The sequence below is a fragment of the Thermobia domestica genome, chromosome 1 (genome assembly GCF_964235325.1).
Source record: "Thermobia domestica chromosome 1, izTheDome1.hap1.1, whole genome shotgun sequence".
Lineage (NCBI taxonomy): Eukaryota > Metazoa > Arthropoda > Insecta > Zygentoma > Lepismatidae > Thermobia > Thermobia domestica.
In genome coordinates this window covers 105,080,900-105,093,773 of record NC_137454.1, presented here as the reverse complement: position 1 = coordinate 105,093,773, position 12,874 = coordinate 105,080,900, and the positions used below count along the sequence as shown (strand labels likewise).

At 36.4% G+C, this 12,874-nt stretch overlaps 1 protein-coding gene across 2 annotated transcripts in view; it reads right to left on the bottom strand.

Moving 5' to 3' along the window:
• LOC145687911 (testis-specific serine/threonine-protein kinase 3-like) overlaps nt 1–12,874 on the bottom strand; it is a 78,798-nt gene that overhangs the window by 65,388 nt on the left and 536 nt on the right. The gene's annotated exons all lie outside the window — the stretch shown is intronic.

The following is a 12,874-nucleotide window of genomic DNA, read 5'->3' as shown; positions in this document are numbered from 1 at the left end:
CAGAATAGTATAATATGCAGTGAAATCAATAACATAGGACGTGTTACAACTGCTATAGACGATTCTATTTCAACTAAAACACAAGTTATATGAAGCCTATCTTCTCCCACAATATTATTTTTTCTTTCTCTACTTCTCCGTTTTAATGTCCTCACGCTTGTATCTTAAGGCTAGAAGACAATAAGCAATAAATTATGATTGTTAAATGAATCGAAAAGTAATGGCAAATACCACTTGCGCTCTCGGCGGAATTCGAACTCGTGATTAACATGCCTTGTTCTCGTTAACCTAGCGCGTCCGACAATTTGACTATGGAAACTATGATGTTAATATTTTAATGTTTCTAAGGAGTTTGAAGTTTTAGATAAATACTTTCTTCCCAGAAAGAAGGGAAAACTGAATGAGATATTGTTTCCAATCAGTACGAGAGAAACGCTATACAGTATTATCTTAGTTCGTCTTCTCTTGGAACCCCTTGAAACCAAATTACATACGGTATACTGTTGAGACTGATTTGATACTGAGCTACGTTGAAACTTTCTTCTTTATAGTATATAATTGTAACAACAGTGTTACTGGTACATGTATCATACAGTACCTTTTAATCGGAATTCTCAAATAAAATCGTGGTGAGTTTATCTTGGGTTTTTCCTTACTTTAAAATACATGGATAGTACTGGTATTTTTAATTAAATTTCCAACTCCATCCGTTCTTATTTTTGAAGAGAGAGAAGAAGTGTACATGCGATAGGATGCGAAAGTTTGAAACCTGCTGTAGACCTTTCAGACTTGTCGATAATATTGGCTGCTAACCATCTGCGATGTCACGGTTGCTTCACTTTGTAGCAAATAATTATTCAAGTTAGCAGGATCAGAATAAAATAATATTTAAAAAAAAAAAAAAAAAGATTTTTCAGGACGCACATAAACATAAGAAATAAAATATACTGTAATCTCAAATCTTCTCAAATCATGCCGTAAGAAAATGCTTTTTATACACATTTTGAAATTGCTATGGTTATAAATATTCAAAAGTAAAACGTTTGTTTTCACAGTATTCAAAGATAAAATAAGTGTACAACACTAAGCACTAGGGATGGGCACGAGCGAGTTCGAGCGAGTTTTCTTTGAAACTCAACTTCACTCGAAACAGACATCTTTGAGTTCGACTCGAGAACTCTGCTCGAAAAATTTCCTCCAACTCGACTCGAAACTCGACTAGAATTCGGGTCGAGTTTCGAGTCGAGTCGAACCAAAACGAGCCAAATTCTGTGTAGTTTCAAGTACTATCTTCAAGTATCCAACGTAGACACTATCAATGATACTACTACCCTTACTACTACTACTACTACTACTACTACTACTACTTATTATTATTATTATTATTATTATTATTATTATTATTATTATTATTATTATTATTATTATTATTATTATTATTATTATTATTATTATTATTATTATTATTATTCTTTTGCTGCACGGCAACGCCCGCCGTCATATCGCCAATATGAGCAAGGAAGCCATTCAAACTCATGGTTGGGAAGTGCTGCCACACCCAATATACTCTCCCAATTTGGCACCAACGGATTTTCACCTCTTTCGATCTCTTTTAAATGCTATGCGAGGAGTTTCTTTCAATACTGATGCAGAAATGACAGCTTGGTTGGGTGACTTTTTCGAGTCTCAAACAGGTGATTTCTGCATGAGGTGTTGAAAAACTGTTATGAGGTATTGAAAAACTTGTTGAACGTTGAAAAAACGTTGTAAACAACAAAGGAGAGTACATTCTTGATTAACTACTTGTGTATGAACAATGGAATCATTTAAGTAACACATTTATTAAGTAACACATTTAGGTTGGTGCAAGGTACTCACAGGACTAATGGAATAAAGCGTAATTGCGGCTCGCAGAATCACTAAGTCGCCGTCATAACGGTTAGAGAAGAGACAGTATGGAACATGGGTTTCTTTGGGCACTCGCGATTCATAAACCCGGTCTATTTTTCGAAACAGAAATAGGTTTCATCGGTCTATATTACGAGTTTCCAATCATCACCAGCGATCCACTTTGCATGTTCTCGGCACCATTTCTCATTTCATTGGAGGTGGTTACCGGTTTGGAAATTGTATTCCATCGCATTTGATTAGGTTATGTAAGTTGCATCGGACTGTGATCGTCACAGTAATATAGGTCTTCCAGCTAGTGATTGAGTTCTGCACTCACTTCTGCCGCATTCGCTTGACAATCCTCTTCAAAACTTGGGAGATCTTTGCCGCTGAGGATTCTCCTCCGTCCATGATTACTCTAGGGCTGTTCTGATAATCGAGTAATCGATAACAATTCGATAAAATTTCAAAACCGTTTCATCGATAAAGAATTTTAATTTTATCGAATTATCAAACTTTCGAGACTCCCGAAATGTTTGAGACTCTCGAAATGTTCGACTCTTGAAATGATCGAGACTCCCGAAATGTTCGAGACTCTCAAAATGTTCGAGACTCCCGAAATGTTCGAGACACTCGAAATGTAAAAAACATTAGACAACTTCGAGACACTCGAACTGTTCGAGAGTCTCGAATTGTTTGAAAGCAGCAAATACAGAAATATTTCAGCGACCCCAAGCACCGGAGGTGAACGCTCTACCACTGAGCCACCGCGCCCCCTTGTTTTCTTTGAGTTTGTGCAAAAATATATATCATTATTTTTGGTGCATACCCTCTTTTATTTTGAACACCCCACAGAAGTAAAAGTTTCTGGCGTTCTTACTTATTATGTCATGTGATACTACCGTGAATACAGAGATAGTATGAAATAAATCAGCCTCAGTACGACTTCTTTGGATATCCTTTCTCTTATTATAGCTATATTAAACATACAAACCAGAGGACAAACTTTGCCCTCTCCTGCGAAAAATCCCGTGGATGTATTTTTAAGAAAATCAAGTCAGGGAAACCGAATGCATACTATTGCGTACTGAATAGGTGGCTGCTTAGGAAGGTTTGTCTTCTAACTCGAATAATCCAATGGAAAATATGTCATCCATCTTCTATCAGTTCCTTAAGGTTTGTGATCCCCTCATCACCATTTCATTTTATCGGCAGTTGATAACGATTTCAAGCTGATTATACCTTTCATAAGTAGCTACCTACAATGTTCTCACTAGCGTACATTAGGTTTTCCTGAATTCTTGAATTCTTTTCAGAAGATCCGCTAAGAAATCTTTATATATATATATAAAGTCGAGCGAGATACAAGATGGTGGCCATGATAAGCAGACCCTCAAATAGATGTCTACTTCCTCCAGGTGTCAGTTAATGTGTTTTTTGTTTTTCATTCTTTTATCCGTTTCACAAATAAAATGAAATTTTCAAACTTGAAACACATTGTTATGGCGTATTCTGATCAATCAGGCTTTTGGCCACTGCGTCCGTCTTTATCAGCGGGAGCACATTAAAGTTTGCTTACGCTCGTTTCTTGATATTCCACACTTCTCTGCTAAGTTTGGTCAAGAAACTAGATTTCGACATCGATAGGTTTACTTGTAAGAGAAGAAAACTTTGAAATACGGGTACAGAATCTTCTTGAAAAATTGCGAGGCACAAGAGTGAAATTTGTATGTTAGAATTCATTCACAGTCTGCATTTCCATTTGTTATTTCTCTGAAAAGTTAGCAATGGACAGGTTGAGCGTTTTTAGCAGAACATCTTGCAGATGGAAAAACGTTATCAAGAGAAATGGGACCCGTTCATGATGAGGGCCAATTGACCACTAAACAATGTTCTCTTTGTACAAAGTAGCCTGAGGGAAATCATTTCACAGTCACTAAAACAAATAGTATTATCACTATGCCCTTTTCAGATATGATATACTAATATTGCTAGTTGTAGATTTACACACACACACACACACATATATATATATATATACATACATACATACATACATACATACATATATATATATATATATATATATATATATATATATATATATATATATATATATATATATATATATATATATATATATAATTTTATATTGAAATGTTCCGTCTATATGTTTAGTTTATTATCTTTCATGCACTATTTAAGCACTGCCATCCATTCTGACTGCAAAATCTCTATTAAACTTTTGAAATGAAATGAAAATATATATTTCTTATTTGACGTCCCAGGATTTGTTCTTAGCAGATGGATGATTAAGGAAAGGAAGTGATTAGGAAATTAAATTTTGTGTACTCTCCCATCGGAAACCGGGTTCGAGACTATGTACACCACACGCGCAAACCATTAGACCAGCAAGGAGAGCGCAATACACACACACAAACACACACACACACACACACACACACATATATATATATATATATATATATATATATATATATATATATATACAGGGCCGGATTTAGGGGGATGTAAAGGTGCAGGTGCACCTCCCCTTCGTTGTAAATATACACTATCTAAAATGAGAAGCTAGCAGTGAAAATAGCAACACTTTCCAAAACTTTCTGCCATCATGTTTCCATTAGGGCTGTTCTGATAATCGAGTAATCGATAACAATTCGATAAAATTTCAAAACCGTCTCATCGATAAAGAATTTTAATTTTATCGAATTATCGAACTTTCGAGACTCCCGAAATGTTTGAGACTCTCGAAATGTTCGAGACTCCCGAAATGATCGAGACTCCCGAAATGTTCGAGACTCTCGAAATGATAGATTCTCCCGAAATGTTCGAGACTCCCGAAATGTTCGGGACTCTCGAAGTGTTCGGGACTCTCGAGGTGTTTGAGGCACTCGAAATGTAAGATACATTAGACAACTTCGAGACACTCGAACTATTCGAGAGTCTCGAATTGTTTGAAAGCAGCAAATACAGAAATATATCAATATGATCGCATTTGTCGAGTCGCTTGAATATTTTGAAAAGTTCGGGATTATCGGAGTGTTCGGAAGAAACAATGCATTCGAGGTTATCATAGTTGTATATAATATGTATTACATATATGCAGGGTGTTCATATTAAAACTTCCCTCCTTAGCAATGAAGTGAAGGAAAAGTTTTTTCTTCACAGATCTCTACAAGATTTAAGCAGTCTGTCAGAAGAGAGAAAGAGGAAGAGAAAACTTGCAACACTCGAATTGAATTGGAACCCAAGACACCATTAGTCTACTAATAGTCACTTTGCCGATTGCGCCAATAACGGGGCAGGCAGAAAAATAATTTTACGTATGATTTCGACAAATACAATTGTTTGACTAGTTTGGCTGCAAGAAGAAATCGTTGGAGAGGTGAAGGAACCGAACTGTTCATCACTACTTTTGATAATACCCGAAACTTCGATAATACTCGAAATGTCGATAATACCCGAAACTTCGATAATACTCGAAATTTCGATAATACCCGAAACTTCGATAATACTCGAAATGTCGATAATACCCGAAACTTTGATAATACTCAAATTGTCGATAATGCCCGAAACTTCGATAATGCTCGACATTTCGATAATACCCAAAACTTCGATAATACTCGAAATTTCGATAATACCCGAAACTTCGATAATTTCAAATACTCGAACGGTTTCGAGTAACCGATGAAAACTCGATAAACTTTCACTCCCGAAGTTCGATAGGTCCTCAGCCTTATCGAACACCCCTAGTTTCCATCTGGGGCTTAAAAGAAAGCACAGCTTTGCAAAAACAAAAGTTAAAGTCAATTTTTAAAAGGTTGAAGGGAAAGGATGCACCAAGCAAACAATATAGCATTTGTCAGGTACAGTACATTGATTTTCCTGACAGATGGCACATACGGTACCGTACATTGCTTCAGTTGGTGTCAAATGGGAAGCGAATACGCCGCGAGGGAAAATTAATGCTAATTTTTCGATATTGCGTGAATCACCAATATATACGGGGCGATGGGTGCCATCTTTCAGTTATACGAAGTATTTACTGTTAAGTAAATACATGGAAAGAATTACCCGTAGCACGTTTTGTTTTGGAATATTGATGTTTTTACTTTGAGGTACTATACATTTTTATTTGCATTTAACTTTAATTCGGCATCTGGAATGTTACAGTGAATCATCAAGCTGTCAATCAAAAGTTCCCAATACCGTAGATGGGGTTACTTTGCATAAAATTTGAAAAGAGTTTCATAGTCCTTTGTCGGCAAAATCATGAACTGTAAAGAAGAAATTTTTACCTGCCACCGTAAGATAGAACATCTAACTGTACTTTGGCTATAACGTTGGCGATTAACATCAGTTCTAATTACCCGGAGGGTTCGTTGTTGTAGAGGTTGGAAAGCAGTCACTTAAAGACCACCAAAATTTGAAAGGTATCACCTACAAGAATTTCCGTCAATGTTAAGTCAGTTTCGTAGAATAGTACTGTGTATAATGGGAATTTGAATGTAATAGTTGAAATTGAAATGTGAAACGTTTTAAAATCATAAAAAATAAAACTCGGACAAGGCAGTTTCAGCCTCTACTCGAGGTTACTTTGCATCGGTCCAAAATACCCCTTGGATAGGAAATTATTAACTACTGGAACCTCCTGCATTCTCATTTTAGGTAAGTTTCCTATTTAGGTAGATGCTGGAATGAATTTATTGTTGGAAAATAAATTATGAACAGTGGTGGATCCAGAAAAGTAGTTTGAGAGGGGCTTCACTCACACTTTTGGGGGAGCTTGCAGCTTATACGCATAGGAATGACTAGCAATAGATTAAAAAAAAAAAAAAAGAATTCATGCAATTTGGGTGGGCTTCAGCCTGAAAGTCCCCAACCCCGTAAATCTTCCACTGATTACGATTGGGATAATATTTATGGACATTGGGAATAACCAAAGCAAATCAGTTCACGGAGACTTTTTTTCTGATCCTCAGTTGACATTTTTGTGGAACATATGCTAAACTCTGACGAATGTGGTTCCTATGCAGGAAACCAGAAAATACATAATTTTCCTTACAAATATCAATAATTCAAACTAAGTACTGATACCAGTACCATCATTCTAATATCAATATTTGTAGATTGCATGCAGTTTTGTGTAGAAAGTAAAATGTATAAATACTGAAGTGAAAAAACATTGCACAGACACGTTATGTTCGTACCTAGAACTTGTTTTTGTATGTTGTGCAAAGTAACCCCACCTATGGGGTTACTTTGCACCAAAGTTTATATTTTAATAACTATGGTCATACTGAATGTTTACTAATGAACTTGCACTAATATATTCTTTATATATATCTACCTATTATATGTTTAAAATACAATGTTGTAAACTATTACGTTTGTAAGTTACATGCGATTTTCTTTAAAATTGCTCAAATCTTGTGCAAAGTAACTAGGGATGCGCACGAGACGAGTCGAGACAAGATTTTCCTGACAAAATTCGAATCGAGACATGGTTCTTCCAATAGAAAAATATATATTTTTCGAGTCGAGACAGCCACAAATCTTGTTTCGTGCGCATCCCTAAAAGTAACCCTGTCTTACGGTACTGATTTTTTTTTTTTTTTTTTTTTTTTTTTTTTTTAGCACGCCGTTAGAAGAAATGAACTCTTTCAGGTTTTACTTCCCACGGTTATGCCGGCTAGGCTAAAGGAGACGGTGATGATGAGAAATGAATGAAAATGGTGGAATGAAGAAAGTGAGAGGAAACGGGAGAATCCCGAGAAAATTCACGCACACGGTTTTTGTCCATTACAAAGTTCACTTGGCGTGAGCGGGGATCGAACCAGGGTCCACAGGCACCGGAAGCGAACGCTCTACCGCTGAGCGACCGCGGCCTCCCCGTTAGAAGAGTCAAGTACGCTAACGCCTTAAATCAGTATTTCTCGAAGTGTGGGTCGCGGGCCGTTTTCTGGTGGTTCGCGAGAAATGTTTCCTTTTAATTGTGAAATTTTCATTTTGATGCAGAAACAGTACGTTCTTAAGAATTATTCAGAAAACGAAAATTGGAAGCGTTTGGTAATGAGGTGAAGAGTAAGTGGTTATTAATAGCCCTGCTCGGTACAGTCAGTAGAGATGATAGGTTAAGATGATAGGTTACGATGGAAAGATAGTGGGTGAGTCAAAATCTGTCACGGGGTAAAGCATTACATCGGGAGTAGTGTTAGCTCTGTGTTACATTTCTACGGAAACAAAAACCCTCTTTACGCATGCTTACAATTTCATATAACAAATACAGTTATTGACAAAGAAATTTACATTACACTTGCTCGATCGTCACCGACTGATATTCTCGTATCGATAGGGCCATTAAATTCATAAATTTACATTACAATTTAATTTGAAAGTGAGATATTTACGATAGTTATAAAATAAACCAACTAAATTTTTAGTTATTAAAATTTAAGTATCGAGCTCTACTTTATAATATTCGTGGTCGCTCGGGATGTTCACAATATCCCCAAATAAATTTCATGTTGGTCGCTCATACGGACTGTTATTGAACGAACTGGAATAAATACAGCTGCCTCTTCATACCTCTTGCTAGTTAGGTGGGCTATAAAATACTTTTTTTTGTTTAATGGGTCGCAGTAACAACAAGTTTGAGAATCACTGCCTTAAATGATATATTTATTTTGGAACGCACCCAGGTATTTATATTAAAATTAGGAAAAGAGTAATGGGAATTCAATGCGCTTTGAAATATAATTTACTGAATTATGTTGAATTGCAGGGGTACACTCATTGACACAACTTTTCTTTGTTATGCTGCTTGTAGACGATCCAAGAAAGCTTGAACAAGACCATTCAATACCTCAGATTTACACGTTCAAAGGAGTATTGTTCAAAACATTTGAACGAGAGTCTCGAATGGTCTTGAAACAACTTTTACACGATCATAGAGGTATTGAATCATGTTTTATATACTTGTTGATAGGTGGCAGTCTAAAACAAGTGACTGAAACTATGAAAACAAATGAAAGCGAAACTGCGTACTGATGTAGTTCAGACTTACGCATGAATAGCTATAATATTAGCATATCTTTCCTAACTTTCTGCAAGCATTTGGAATTTAATAGATTATCGGTATATTAAATCATTTAGAAAACAGGTCAATTGATTTTGTAGCAACCCCTTTAAATTTTCACTAAGTATTTTGCACCTTTTACATTAAATGCGGGTTAGGTTAGCTGAAGTTAAAAGAGCAGGGGTGTAGCCAGCAGGTTTGTGTAGGGGGGCCCGTCGTTTTTGAGGGGGGGCAGCTACAATGTACAAAGCCAAAAAAAATGTGTTGCTGCTAGTGTTTTTGAGGTCTGAAAGAAAGGAAAATTTTGATTTTCTTCTGGAAAACTAAAAACACTATTTTAGCTTATTATTATTATTATTATTATTATTATTATTATTATTATTATTATTATTATTATTATTATTATTATTATTATTATTATTATCCATAAATTATATTCAAGATAGTTTTTATTATGCTTAATCAAGAACTACTGCCCGGGACCAAACGCTATACATTTGTGCATAACTATAAAGGTAACCAAGAAAGTTCTATCCCTTTTCGTGGAAGTCTGTGTTCAATTGGACCTCACACCGTGAGTTGAATGCGAGTGGAGATAAGGCGAACGTCAGTTGTTGGTGTGGGTATATCCAACGTATTACCTGGTTGTGGCAATTCAGACACACCGTGAACTTGCGTAAAGACAGAGGGAACATGGGACATCCACAGAGCGTCATAAGAGTATGTATGCTGAACGAGTTCAAATGTAGGTCAAACGCCGCTGTAGCGGGACAGACGATATGCCAGGCCCTTGGTGGGGGTGTTGTGACGACGCGAACATTGCAGCGATGGTTTAACAAGTTTAAGGACGATGACGAAACACCCGAAAACACCACGTGCCAGAAGACCAACACATGTACAAAGAGGAACTGGGGCTACAATTCAGTGTGTGGAGAAACCATTCGGAAGCAATCCATCAACTTGTGAAGCAGTACAAGTTGGGTCAATGGGTCTCACATATTCGAGAAACCATTCGGCAGCACATCCATCAACTTGTGAAGCACTCCAAGTTGGGTCAATGGGTCTCACTCCGGGCCAGAAGGCAACGCGGCAGTCGCCTGTGTTTATTTACTGTTTCGGAGCCATTTCTGGGCAGGGCGTTGACATGTGATAAAAAGTGTGTCCTATACGAAGCTCCACGGCGCCGTCATCATTGGTTAGCATCCCATGAACCGATTTCAAAACAGCCGAAACCAGCACTGTACCAGAAGAAGGTCCTTCTGTGTGTTTGGTGCATCGTGCATCGGAAACTGCTACCAGCTGGTCAGAGTATCAATGCAACTGTGTAGTGTCAGCAGTTGAGCTGTGCTCAAAAACTCAAAACTGGCGTCATCGCTTCGCTTCTGAATTGCAAATGGGTCCTCGTTTACGGGACAACTCTAAGATGACTCAGGACACCATTTTCCGCCTTGGATGGGAAACAATATTGCAACCACTATATTCCCAGGGTATTGCACCGTCCGATTATCACCTGTTCCATTCTTTGAACAATCACCTTAGAGGATGCCAGTTCAAATCCCTAGTAAAAGTCCAAAATGCACCTGATACTTTCTTCGTTTCACGGCCCACCAAGTTCTACTACGATGGATTTTATGGCCTTCCAGAACGTTTTCAGAAGGTCGTCGATTTTGATGGGGACTATTTTTGATCTTCCAGGTTAGGTGACGTATCAATGTTCGAAGGTAGTGGGTGAAAAAGCAACAAACTTTTTCTTGGTTACCTTTATATTTAAATTTAAGACCTTGTATACAGAACCTATCTACACAAGATTGATTTTCTTTGAAATTTCACTTAATTTCTTTACAGTTTCCTGACAAAAATATTTATTATTCGTGACTAAAAAAACATAATTATTTTATTACACTGAGTAGAAATAAAAGAGAGAGCGAATGAAATCCAAATTGAATAAAAGCATTGTTTCTCGCCAAATTTTCCATCCTCTATGTCTTTTAAAATACTTGTTAAAGCATATAAAAATATACTGTACTTACAAATCAGTTTAATACCTTTGTTTCGTGGCTGTACTTGTAGTACCTTGTTAAAACGTTTGTCTTCAAACTGTCAAATACTGCTGTCACAAAAAAAAATATCCTATTTTTCAATCGTAATAAGGAAGAGATACTTTACTATTTTTCGATCGGTATGAAAAAAAAACAATATTTCTCCATACTATTTTACCATAAATTATTAATTGTCAATAAACTTTATTACTTTTAAATGAATGAAGCAAGATAATTTCACTATGATGTTTTAAAAGTTGGTCATTTGGGAGGGGCAGGAAACCATTTGGGGAGGCCCGGCCCCGATGGGCCCCCCCTTGGCTACACCCCTGTAAAAGAGTAAAGTGCTGGTTAGATATAAAATCCCTGTACTAAGCTTTTTAAAAATCTGATTCTTCAACTGGCGTACTGATGGCAAAATCACACTCAAAAAGAAAAAAAATCGAACTGTTTCCCAAAATTGTATCACCTTTAGATGTTATTTATGTTATAGCATCGAAGACTGATTAGGGAAAAGGCTGAAAACGCACAAAAACCAAACGGAGGAATGGTAATTTTTTTTCAGCTACTGGACTTACCGCTCATATCTGCATCACACTTTCTTCACAAATCTATCCCATATTTGGTAGTGGTTAAGAATAACCCGTCAAACAAATAGTAACTTTACTGTTAAAATATGTGAGTGCGTATGAAAGAGGACTGTTTGGGATAATAATTTCCACTGTCGGAACATGCCTGTATAATGTAGAAAACAAGTATTTAATGTTTAGAAGTTTAATGTTACTAGTATCAAATCATTACAAGGGCTATAGTTAAGTTCAAGTGAGTGAATACGATGTGAAGGGTTTGTTGCACTATTCTTATTCTTATATTTCTTGCAGTATAACCTCCGTCGATGACGCACTTGCTCCCTACGGTCGTTCTCTTGCATGGACCCCTTTCTATGTTCCTGCCCTGGTTCTGTTAATAGCATTCTTGATTTTAGTGTTTTTTTCACTTTCGTATATGTGGCATATGTCTTGATGCGCATTTGTACCTTACGGAAAAGTCCTCTAAAATTAACCTGCACGCATGAAAGCAAATCCTATCTTAAGAAATAACTTCTGAAATGCTACGTGTGAATAAAATAGTTGTAATCTTATAATTGGATAACATGTAATCATTTCCACGGACTTCAGTTTGTGAGCATATAGTCAATCTGTACGCAATTATTATTTTTTAATTGTCCCAAGTTAATAACAGTACAAAACGTCTGATTAAAGCAAGAAAAGTTAGATATGTCTTTTTTATTTTATGGGCTTTTCTTTCTTAGTCTACACCCGATATTCTTGTATATTAAATTCTCAAATTAATACTTGTATCATTGCCACAAAATTTAACAATTGTTATGCGCATGCAAACACTGTAACTACATAAATCGTGTATATCATCAACAAAAACACTAGGGTCTAACAATATCTTCCAGCGCAGATATTAGACTTCGTTTATTATTATAAGCACTTTGAACATCAGATAATTATGGAAGAAAGTAATGAAAAGATATTTATTCAACAACTGCCATTCTGTCACGACGCCATCATAGTTCTTTCATATTTTTCTGCACTCAACTCGAGCGCTGATTGGCTATTGAACGTTCTTGAATTGGATTGTTTAGAGCAGGACCGAAACGAAATTTCTTGAACGAAACTATTGAATTCAAGACAAAAATGACGTCAGTGCTGACGTCTTTTTCATATAGTCGTGAATGGTCTTGAACAAGACTCTTGTTCAAGCTTTCTTGAATCATCTACAAGCAGTATTAGGCTCCACAGCAAAAATGATAATCTGTACCCCTTCAATTAACACA